Source organism: Accipiter gentilis, chromosome 16, assembly GCF_929443795.1.
Source record: "Accipiter gentilis chromosome 16, bAccGen1.1, whole genome shotgun sequence".
Classification (NCBI taxonomy): Eukaryota; Metazoa; Chordata; class Aves; order Accipitriformes; family Accipitridae; genus Astur; species Astur gentilis.
The window spans coordinates 1,926,938-1,935,624 of record NC_064895.1 but is presented as its reverse complement, the minus strand read 5'-3'; positions in this window follow the sequence as shown (position 1 = coordinate 1,935,624).

Below are 8,687 nucleotides of genomic sequence, written 5' to 3'. Positions count from 1 at the left end.
GGGGGGTCCAGGTGTGCCCCCTTCCCTCTTTAGGGGGGTCCAGGTGTGTCCCTTTCCCTCATTAGGGAGGTTGGGGGGGTCCAGCTGTGTCCCCTTCCCTCTTTAGGGGGTCCAGGTGTGCCCCCTTCCCTTGTTAGGGAGGTTGGGGGGGTCCAGCTGTGTCTCCTTCCCTTGTTAGGTCTGGGGGGGTCCAGGTGTGCCCCCTCCCCTCGTTAGGACAGAGGCTCCCAGGTAGAGCTGGCTGGGTCCTGAGGCTCTGCTGAGGAGGGGTCTCTCCTGGAAAGGTCCCCCCCAGGTTTTGGGGGGGGGACGACTGCTGCTGGTGAGGACCCATCCGGTACCTGCAGGTATGAGGGGTGACCGTGGGGGGCTGGAGGTGGGGGGGATGTGAGGTTGGGGGGGTTTGCCCGCGCTGCCTGGCTGTGAGCTCTGCTCTGTAGTGCCTGGGCTGGCTCGGGGTTGGTTCTGGGTTAATTTTCTCTTTGTCAGTTGGGTTGAGTTTTTAGTGCTTTTTTTTTTTTTTTTTAAAGCTGAATTAATTGCGTTGAGCACTGCTGCTCCCCCATGTTTTATTTCTCAAAGTTTGCTGTAACTCATGAATTCCGGAGTATTCATTTACCTGGAGGCTTGTGACATCCTCATCTCGGTTTCTTTTTTTTTTTGTGTGTGTGTGAAGTTATACGCTTGGACAATTTTGTATCCTGAAATTGGTTAATTTGGTTAGTTCCCCCACGTCCGGGGCAATTTCCGAGTCGTAGCAACGATTCTGAGTGAGCTTTGCTCCGGTCGGGAACAGGGCGGCTGTGGTGAGAGCTGCGGCAAAGGCTGCGATTTTGGCATCGCTGTGAGCGTGCAACGGGGGGATCCCTGCCGCTGCCCCCCCCCCCCCCCCCCCATCCTGGCAGATGCCAGCACGGCTCCCACCGATCTCACTCCCACCTGTGATATTCCCACGCAATCCAACCGTGGTCGCGTTCTCCTCTAGTTCTGCGTGGATCGGAGCGCCCGGTTGACGGCTGGGCTCTGCGTAATCGATAACCAGAGACATTTCGCCACCAGCTCCGACCGGTGACGTGGCTCCGTGAACGCCGCCTGCCCTGAGCATCCCTGTCCCCCAGCATCGCTGTGACCCCAAAGGAGGGGACGCTCATCCCCGGTGGCTGCGTGGGACGGGACCCGGCTCCCTCCATCCCTGTGGGAGCCTGGCCGTGCCACAGGGATGGATTTTTTTGCCCTTGGTTGCTGTTATTCATGGAAATAAGGGGAAAAGTGGCTTCCAGCCCATGGCTGCTTGTTTGTTTGTTATCTCGAGGACCTCGGCCAGGCTAATAAATGTACCCCCCCTACCTCTCCCCCCGGGTTCTGTCTTTGCACCCAGCTCAGGAGTTAAGCTCATTAGCAATAGCAGGCGTGCAGCCCGCCGCAGAGGGGCCCTGCGTCCCAGAGCAGAAATAATTGTGCCAATTAGCATGGCAGCTTCAGGTTTTTCAGTGGATGGGAGGGCGAGGAATCGGGTGCTGGACCCCCCCCCCCCCCCTCCTCCCAGTATAGGAGGGGACATGGTGGCATCCGTGGCTGGGAGGTGTCCGGAGCCTTTGTGCTTGCGCTGGCGTATCCGGAACAATGCGGCAGCTCCGGCCTTTTATCAGGACCCCTGAGGTTACGGCACTATGAATAAATTACTTGGTGGATGGGCTGCAGAGTCACGAGCCGGGAAAATGGGAGGAAGGTTCCCTCTTCTTCCTCCTCCTCCGGCAAAGGGAGGCTTGGCTCCTCTCCACCTGCTGCAAGGGATGCTGTGCGCATCCCTGCTCCCAAACCTCGCAGGTGCTGTTTGCGCTTTGTGCCTTTGCTTTGTCCGGCCCCGCGGTGCCGGAGTGAGGTTTGGGGTTCAGTGTTGGCTTTCAGAGGGACCTCGTGGCTGGCGGCGGTTGGTTTTGTTGCCGAGCCCAGTGGTAGCCGGCGCAGGGTTTCCATCCGGGAACAAAGTCTCATGGCAGTGGGATGGGGCGTTGGAGATGGGGAGCCCCTCGCTGAGCCTGTGCTGCAGCATCCAAGCTGGTTATTCCACCTGGGATAACGGGGTCCAGCCATGCTCTGTCCATCCCAGCTGGGGAAAATGTCGGGCTTGGCCACGGGCTGGTCCTAGCTGGGATGTGCCGGCACAAAGAGGCAAGGCGGATGCTTCCCAGTATCTCAGCTTATTAAAATGAATTTGCAGCTGGACTCTCACCTTTCGGAGTCTGGATTCCACAGAACTCATGAAACCTGCCTTCTTTCCCCAAATCGGGGCCAAGTCCCACGTGGAATGCATGGGGCTAACCGCCAGCATTCCTAGCAGTCCTCCCCGGCCCAACCACGTGTGCCACTCGCCCGCTGTCCTCTTTGCTGGTGGGACACGCGCGAGCAATTCCTCCCACCCTGTTGGCCTGGTGCATCTGCCCTGGCTGTGTTTTCCTCCCAGGAAGACCCAGGGGATGGTCCCGGCTCCTCCACGGACCCTCCTGGCACAGCAGGGCGATGCTGCCCAGACCTTCCCAAAAGATGCTCCCAAATCCTTTGGCAGAAGGGGCGGTGAGGATGGGGAGCCTTTTCAGGAGTGGCAGCAGCAAGATGATGGTGGCGGCGGTGTTAGTCCTGAAATGCGGCATCCTTGGAGAAGAATTTTCCTGTCATCGGTGCCAAACTGAACGTTACAGGGATGGGGTTGGCAAACGCCGTCTGGCACCGTGTGCTCATCGCTGCTTCTCCCATCGGGGCTGCGGGAGAAGGAACCCACCTTCACGTGGCAGCAGGAGCGGAGCAGCGAGCAGGGTTTGCTTGTTTGAGAGTAACCTTCTGGAGCAAGATTTAATAAGGGTATCGAGAAAAAGTGGTCTTGTTAGAAAAGCCAGTGTGATGGCTGCTGTCCCTGCCTGGGTTTGGTGTTTTCATGTAGAAGTTGTTCATTTTTGGGTTGGGTGCTGGGCTCGTAGCCGGGGAGTTTTGTGGGAAACTGTGTGGCTCTGAGCCCATTTGATGCCACAGTTCAGCTCTCAACAAGGCAGAAACTCCTGGAAAACCCTCCTGCAAGTCCCTATGGAGCGAGGTCAGGGTGGGGGGGGCTGAGACCCTGGCATGGGGGGGAAGGAGCCATTGTCATCCCAAAACCCCACCCCGGCAAGGCGGCTGCAGCAGAAGGTGTTTGCTCGGTGGGTTTGGGGCTCCGCGACCGCGTTTGCCCATCTTCTTCTTATTTACACTCCTGAAGGAGCTGCTCCCTTCCCTCCCTCCCCATTAGCCATCCTGGGGAGGTGGCATGCATTTTGGAGTTGCAGTGCTGTGGCTCGCCGCCCATCACAGGCGTCTTGGGGTCCTAAAAATCCTCATGGCGGGATGAGACCCTCGGGCACTGGCACGTCCAGCAATTTGGCTGCTTGGAGGATGCTTGGAGGAAGCAAACGCCTCGCATTGCTGGGAGAGGCAGAAGGCAACAACGGAGGACAGAACTCCATAGCGTGAGCCCGTTCCAACCTCCCGGCTGGGGAATTGCTCCTTCTCCTGCTCTTTGGTCCTTGTTGCTTCCTCCAGTCCCGACCACAACCCCGGCATAACCCTGCGGCCCAAGCCTCTGCGCTGGGGCTCTTTGGGGAGATCTGGGGGGGGGAAAAAAATCACAGCTTTATCAGCGCCCTGATTAAAAAGCGGGTGCGCTGGTGGTGCGTGGCTGCGGCCAGGGCTGCATTGCCACCTCGTGGTTATGGGGTCTGAGCCTGGTCCCCGAGCAAAACTGCTTTGGTTAAACTCAACTCTATGCCAGTTCCCAGTTTGGGGTGGGAGAGGGAAACATTGGAGCCCCCCCACACCCCACTGGAAACCTTACTCCCTCCTTGGGGAGGGAAAGGGGAGCTGCTGCCATCACTTTGGGGTCTTTGGGAGATGGGAAGAGGGTAGGGGAGATGCCCCAGGGGAGCAGCGGCCGTTCCCCATCCCCGCTTTTGTAAACGTGCTGGCAGGGAGGTGGGGACGGCGGCTGCCGAGCCCGGACAAACCCAGCCCAGCCGGGACACAGGCGGGATGCCCCATGGTGAGGGATGTAGGAAGCAAAGGCTGTCGTGGCTGGACAGATGGGTGGATGGATGGACAGATGTCGCTGCTGATGGTGAAGGTGCCTTGAAGCACCTCACAGCATTCAATTTCCAGCCCTTTGGTTTGGCTCTGCTGGGAATCGAGGGACCATTTAGTGTGTCCCCTTGTCCCTGTGCTGCGAGCGTTTGGTGCCCAAACGGACTGCTCGGATGGGCTGAATTGGGGAGGGGAGGGATGCCAGGAGGGATGCTGGGCTGGAGGCGAGGAGCTGGGGTACAGTGGTGCAGACATGAGATGCTTAACCCTGGGTGGGGACGTGGGACGATGCCCTGGGGGACAGGGGATGTGTCCCTGGAACACGCCGGCTTGTGAGGTCAGACAGGAGGAGCCGTGTTCCTGGGCTACCCCAATGCCAAGGGGCACCCAAGCCATGCTGGCACCCGTAGGACTTATCCTGCTCTTGCTGGCAGTGGGTGGCAAGTGTGAGGATGTGGTGGCGGCCAACGTGGGCTACCACACCATGAGCCGCATCGCCGAGCTGCTGTCCCCTTCGGAGTGCCGCCAGCTCCAGGGGTGGCTGACGGGGCCCGATAAGGACCTGGGGGAACTAGAGCAGCTCTCCGAGGAGAACAACCCCATCCATCCCCGCCGCCGCCGGGACCTTCGTGGCCTCGCGGGATGCTCGGAGGCCCTCCAGGACTGGCTGAGGACGGCAGGAGAGGTGATGACCTGGGACTGGCTGGCTCGTGGCCTCCACCAAATTGGGCGCCCCGACATCGCCCTGGAGCTGGGGAAAAACCTGAACCAGGACAGGAGCCTGGAGCTGCGGAGGAACGTGGAGGAGTACAGCCGCACCATACAGCACCTCACCTCCTCCTTGCTGCGGGAGGACGAACGGCACGGCGGGGCGCGGGGCAGGAGGGCCCCGGATGGGGACCTGGGGGACTTGCGCTTCGAGAGGCGGCTGCCCCCCCCGTACACCCGCAGCCTCCTGGGCTGGGTTGGCCCTGTGGTCTTGGGCATCCTGGGGGGCTTCCTCGCCTCCGTCCTCTTCGCCGCCACCGCCGTGTACTCCTGCCGCTGGACGCTGGGCTTGGATGCCACCTGAAATTGGGACGTCACCCAAACTGGAGTATCTCCCAGAAGCTGCTAGAGGGAAAACAAGACCTAATAAAGCCTCGTGGAGGGGCTGAGATCCAGAAACTGACCCTGTTTTTTCTCCAGGGCAGGGACGGTCCCATCCTCGGCTTGGGTCCTGCTGCAGCATCCAGGGCTGGATGTCCACCAGCCATCCCCATCATCCCTGCCTGCGCTGGAGATGTCCCTGGTTGTCACTGGATTCCAGAGAGCCCTACGGCAAGGATGGAGCTGGGCAGAGCCCCCTTGGCCGTGTCCTTGCTGCAGCTCCACATGCCCCAGCGTGGGGTGTCCCCACCTCCCTGTCTCCCCAGCCCCCAGGCAGGGAGGGGACAAAAACTCTCTGCTGGGTTATTATGCTAAGCCAGCACCTGGGGTTAATTATTCATGGGAGAGAGGTTAATTATAACACCACTGACCTGATTTGGTGTTGCAGTAGAGGTGTTTTGTGCTGCTTGGAGTTGTCCTGGACGACAACCTTGGTTTTCCAGGAGCTGGGTGTGCCGAGGAGCCGTCCGAGCTGCTGACGGTCTGGGGGCTTCACTCCCTTCTTGGTCTGTCTCTTACTGTGGGTTTAGGTTTTTTTTCTCTCCATTTCTTAGCCTAAAAACTCCCGTGAAGTAACTAAAAACCACGGGCTGTGTGTTACAGCGAGGCTTGGATGGGGTTTGTGTTGCTGATGGGGCCAAGGAGGGCAGGATGCGACCTGCTGGAGAAAGGGGTTGCACAGGGAAAACTGCAAATATCTGAACGTTTGCACAGGGCACTGAGATACCTCGCTGGCTTTTTGTGTGTGCCTAGTCCTAAAAACACAAAAGCTGGAGGTCCCCAGGTGATGCTGCCACAGCTGGCTCTACCCGGTGAGGGTCCCCAGGACCCCGCTGCAGCATCTCTGCCGTCCTGGAGCGTCTGCTGCCTCTCCTCGCCACTGAAATCAAACCAGTACAATGAAAAGCGGTGTGTGTGGGGACTCGAAGTGCTTTGGAACTGATTATAGCTGTCTGCATTACTGTAATTAGAATTAAAACCTGTATTTTGTATCAAGAAATGGCTTGCATCAATCCAAGCAGCTAGCGGTGGCATGCAAGTATTGGAGGAGAAAGGGAAGGACAAATAACAATGAGCGCAGCTTTAAAAGCTGAGTGAAACAGTTCACTATTTATGTAATACTTTTTTTTTTTTTTTAAATGAAATTGTACCCACTGCCCTCAGAGAGTGCTGTTTCCCGAAGCACCAGCGCAGCCAGTTCCTGGCACAGAGATGCTCCTCTCAGGGCGGCTCCTGACCGTAAGTGAAGGTCAGGGCTCAGCGGCCATCCCAATCGTGCTGCTGCCGGCCCCGGTGTGGGAATCGCAGCTCCGGGGGTGAAAGGCTGTTTTGCCATCTGCCGCGCCATCCTCCCGTGCTGCGGCACGTCTGCCTCGGCCATGGGAAGCCCGATGAGCAGCTCATAGCCCAGTGCTGGTGGGATGGTGGGGATCAGAGCTCGGAGGATGCTGTGTCTGACGGTGTTAGAGCTGTAAGGGATGAGGGCGTTTACTCTGGAGCGGAAGGAGGGGTGGTCCCAAAAGCCAAAGATGCTGCTCAGGGGTTGCAGGTCTCCCTGGAGCAGCATGCATTTGCAGGGGTAGGCTAATGCAAGGAAGCACATGCAGAGCAGGTTGTGGCAGAATATGTCCTCTAATGCAATTTAGCACTTGGCCTCCCTAAAACAAGAAAAGCCTAAATATGGCCTGCCAGGGCTGGTATGAGCTTTGTGTTGAGACGGGGGGGGGGGGGGTTTGAAGCTGTGACTTCCCCCCAGATGAGGAGCTCGGGTGCTCCTTCAGGGCAGGGGCTGGTTTTGTAAAGCCACGGCAGGAGTCCTGCCTCTGCTGTTGGCTTCTGCTCCAGAAGTGACGACCTGCCTGAGCCGAGGACGGTGGACTTTCAGGGATGCGGGGCGGGCGGTTGCTGCTGTGCAAAGGTAACAGAATGACAGGGCAGCCAGGAGAAGTTGTTAAAACAAGATGGCCATACCTCTTTATTGCAAATTCCAAAGTAAAAAGATGTACAGTACAAAGGAACTCAAAAGTTCAGACATCGAACTCCCAGCCCGCTGTTTTATCACGTTCCTCCTCCCTCCCTCCCCCGGCCGGCTTCATCCTCCTCCTTTCTTCATGTGAGACAGAACAGAGAATAAAACCTAGGAGCAAAAGTGGGGAGCAAGTACAGCACAGGGGAAAAAACAGTGTCATGAACAGGTTATGCAAAGGGAAAAGACAGCTCTGGCCCTGACAGCGGGAAGATGGGTGGCTGGAGCTGTGCCGATTCAGAAGGACGATTGTAGCAGCATTTTTGTCACCCCCCCACAGCGCCCAGCTCAGGCTGCGCACACCTCCGTGCCTGTGATTCTCGATGCATTACACTTGGTTGCTAATTAAGCCTCACAACACCCCTGTGAGGTAGGGAATGAGACGCCCAATTTACAGATGGGTAGAACTGGGACAGGAGGAGGGAGGGAGTCCTCCTTCCCTGGGCCGAGCACAAGGCTGCGCTCTGCTTGCTGTAGCAGACACCCCCATGCACATACACGCCTCTATAAAATTACAACATGCAGCAAACTGGCAAAGGGGAAATGATTTTTTTTGTTGCTGTTTAATTTGACTTCTTTTTGAAGAAAAAAAAATAAATCAAACCAGTGGTGTTGTCTTTGTGCGACACATTGACCTGGTGAGGTGCAGGACAGCACAACCACACTCTGCGTCTTGCAGTGTCAGTGGTTTGCTTGCGCTAGCTGGCCTTAACTGAGCAGCAAAATTCACATTTGTTCGATAAATTGGACCAAAACTCTAATAGTAAAAATAATTTCAAAGTGCTATATCCTCAGCCATTTGACTTGCAACTTCAGGTTAAATCCTGCTCTCCAACGAGGCAGAGGCAATACCTGCAGCTCGTGCCCTGCTCAGCCCTTTGGGTCAAAACTGGGAAAGCTGGATGGGACGATGGGCTGATGGTGGGGTGTGGGGGTACGGGTCGCCTGCTGCTGGCTGCAGCCCCAATTTAGGGCCCTTCAGCACCCTTGAGCAGCAGGACCCCACACTTGTACCCCAAGCAAGGGTAAGGTCCCCACTGACCAGCCCTTGTCGCTGCACGGGGGACACGTTATTGATTTTGGAGAAAGCAAGCTGAGAACACGGATGTGAAGTTGTGGTCTTGCGGTGACGTGCCCAAGCGAGGGTTGCAGCGAGAGGTTCCCCCAGCCCTGTCCGTGCACGGGAGCTGCTGGCTCCCAACCTGCCCGGCCGCAGCTGCGCTGATGTTCGGAAGGGAACATCATGATGATGGGGAAGGGTTCGCTGGCGATTCTAGATCTGCTTTGGCTCATCTTTAAGTGACTTTTAGTACCAGTGAGAAGGGCTGCAGGGTTAAGCCCTGCAGACTGAAGTCTCCTGCCTTGCCGGAGCAGGTCCAAGGTGGGCGGCAGCAGCAGAGCCGTCCCC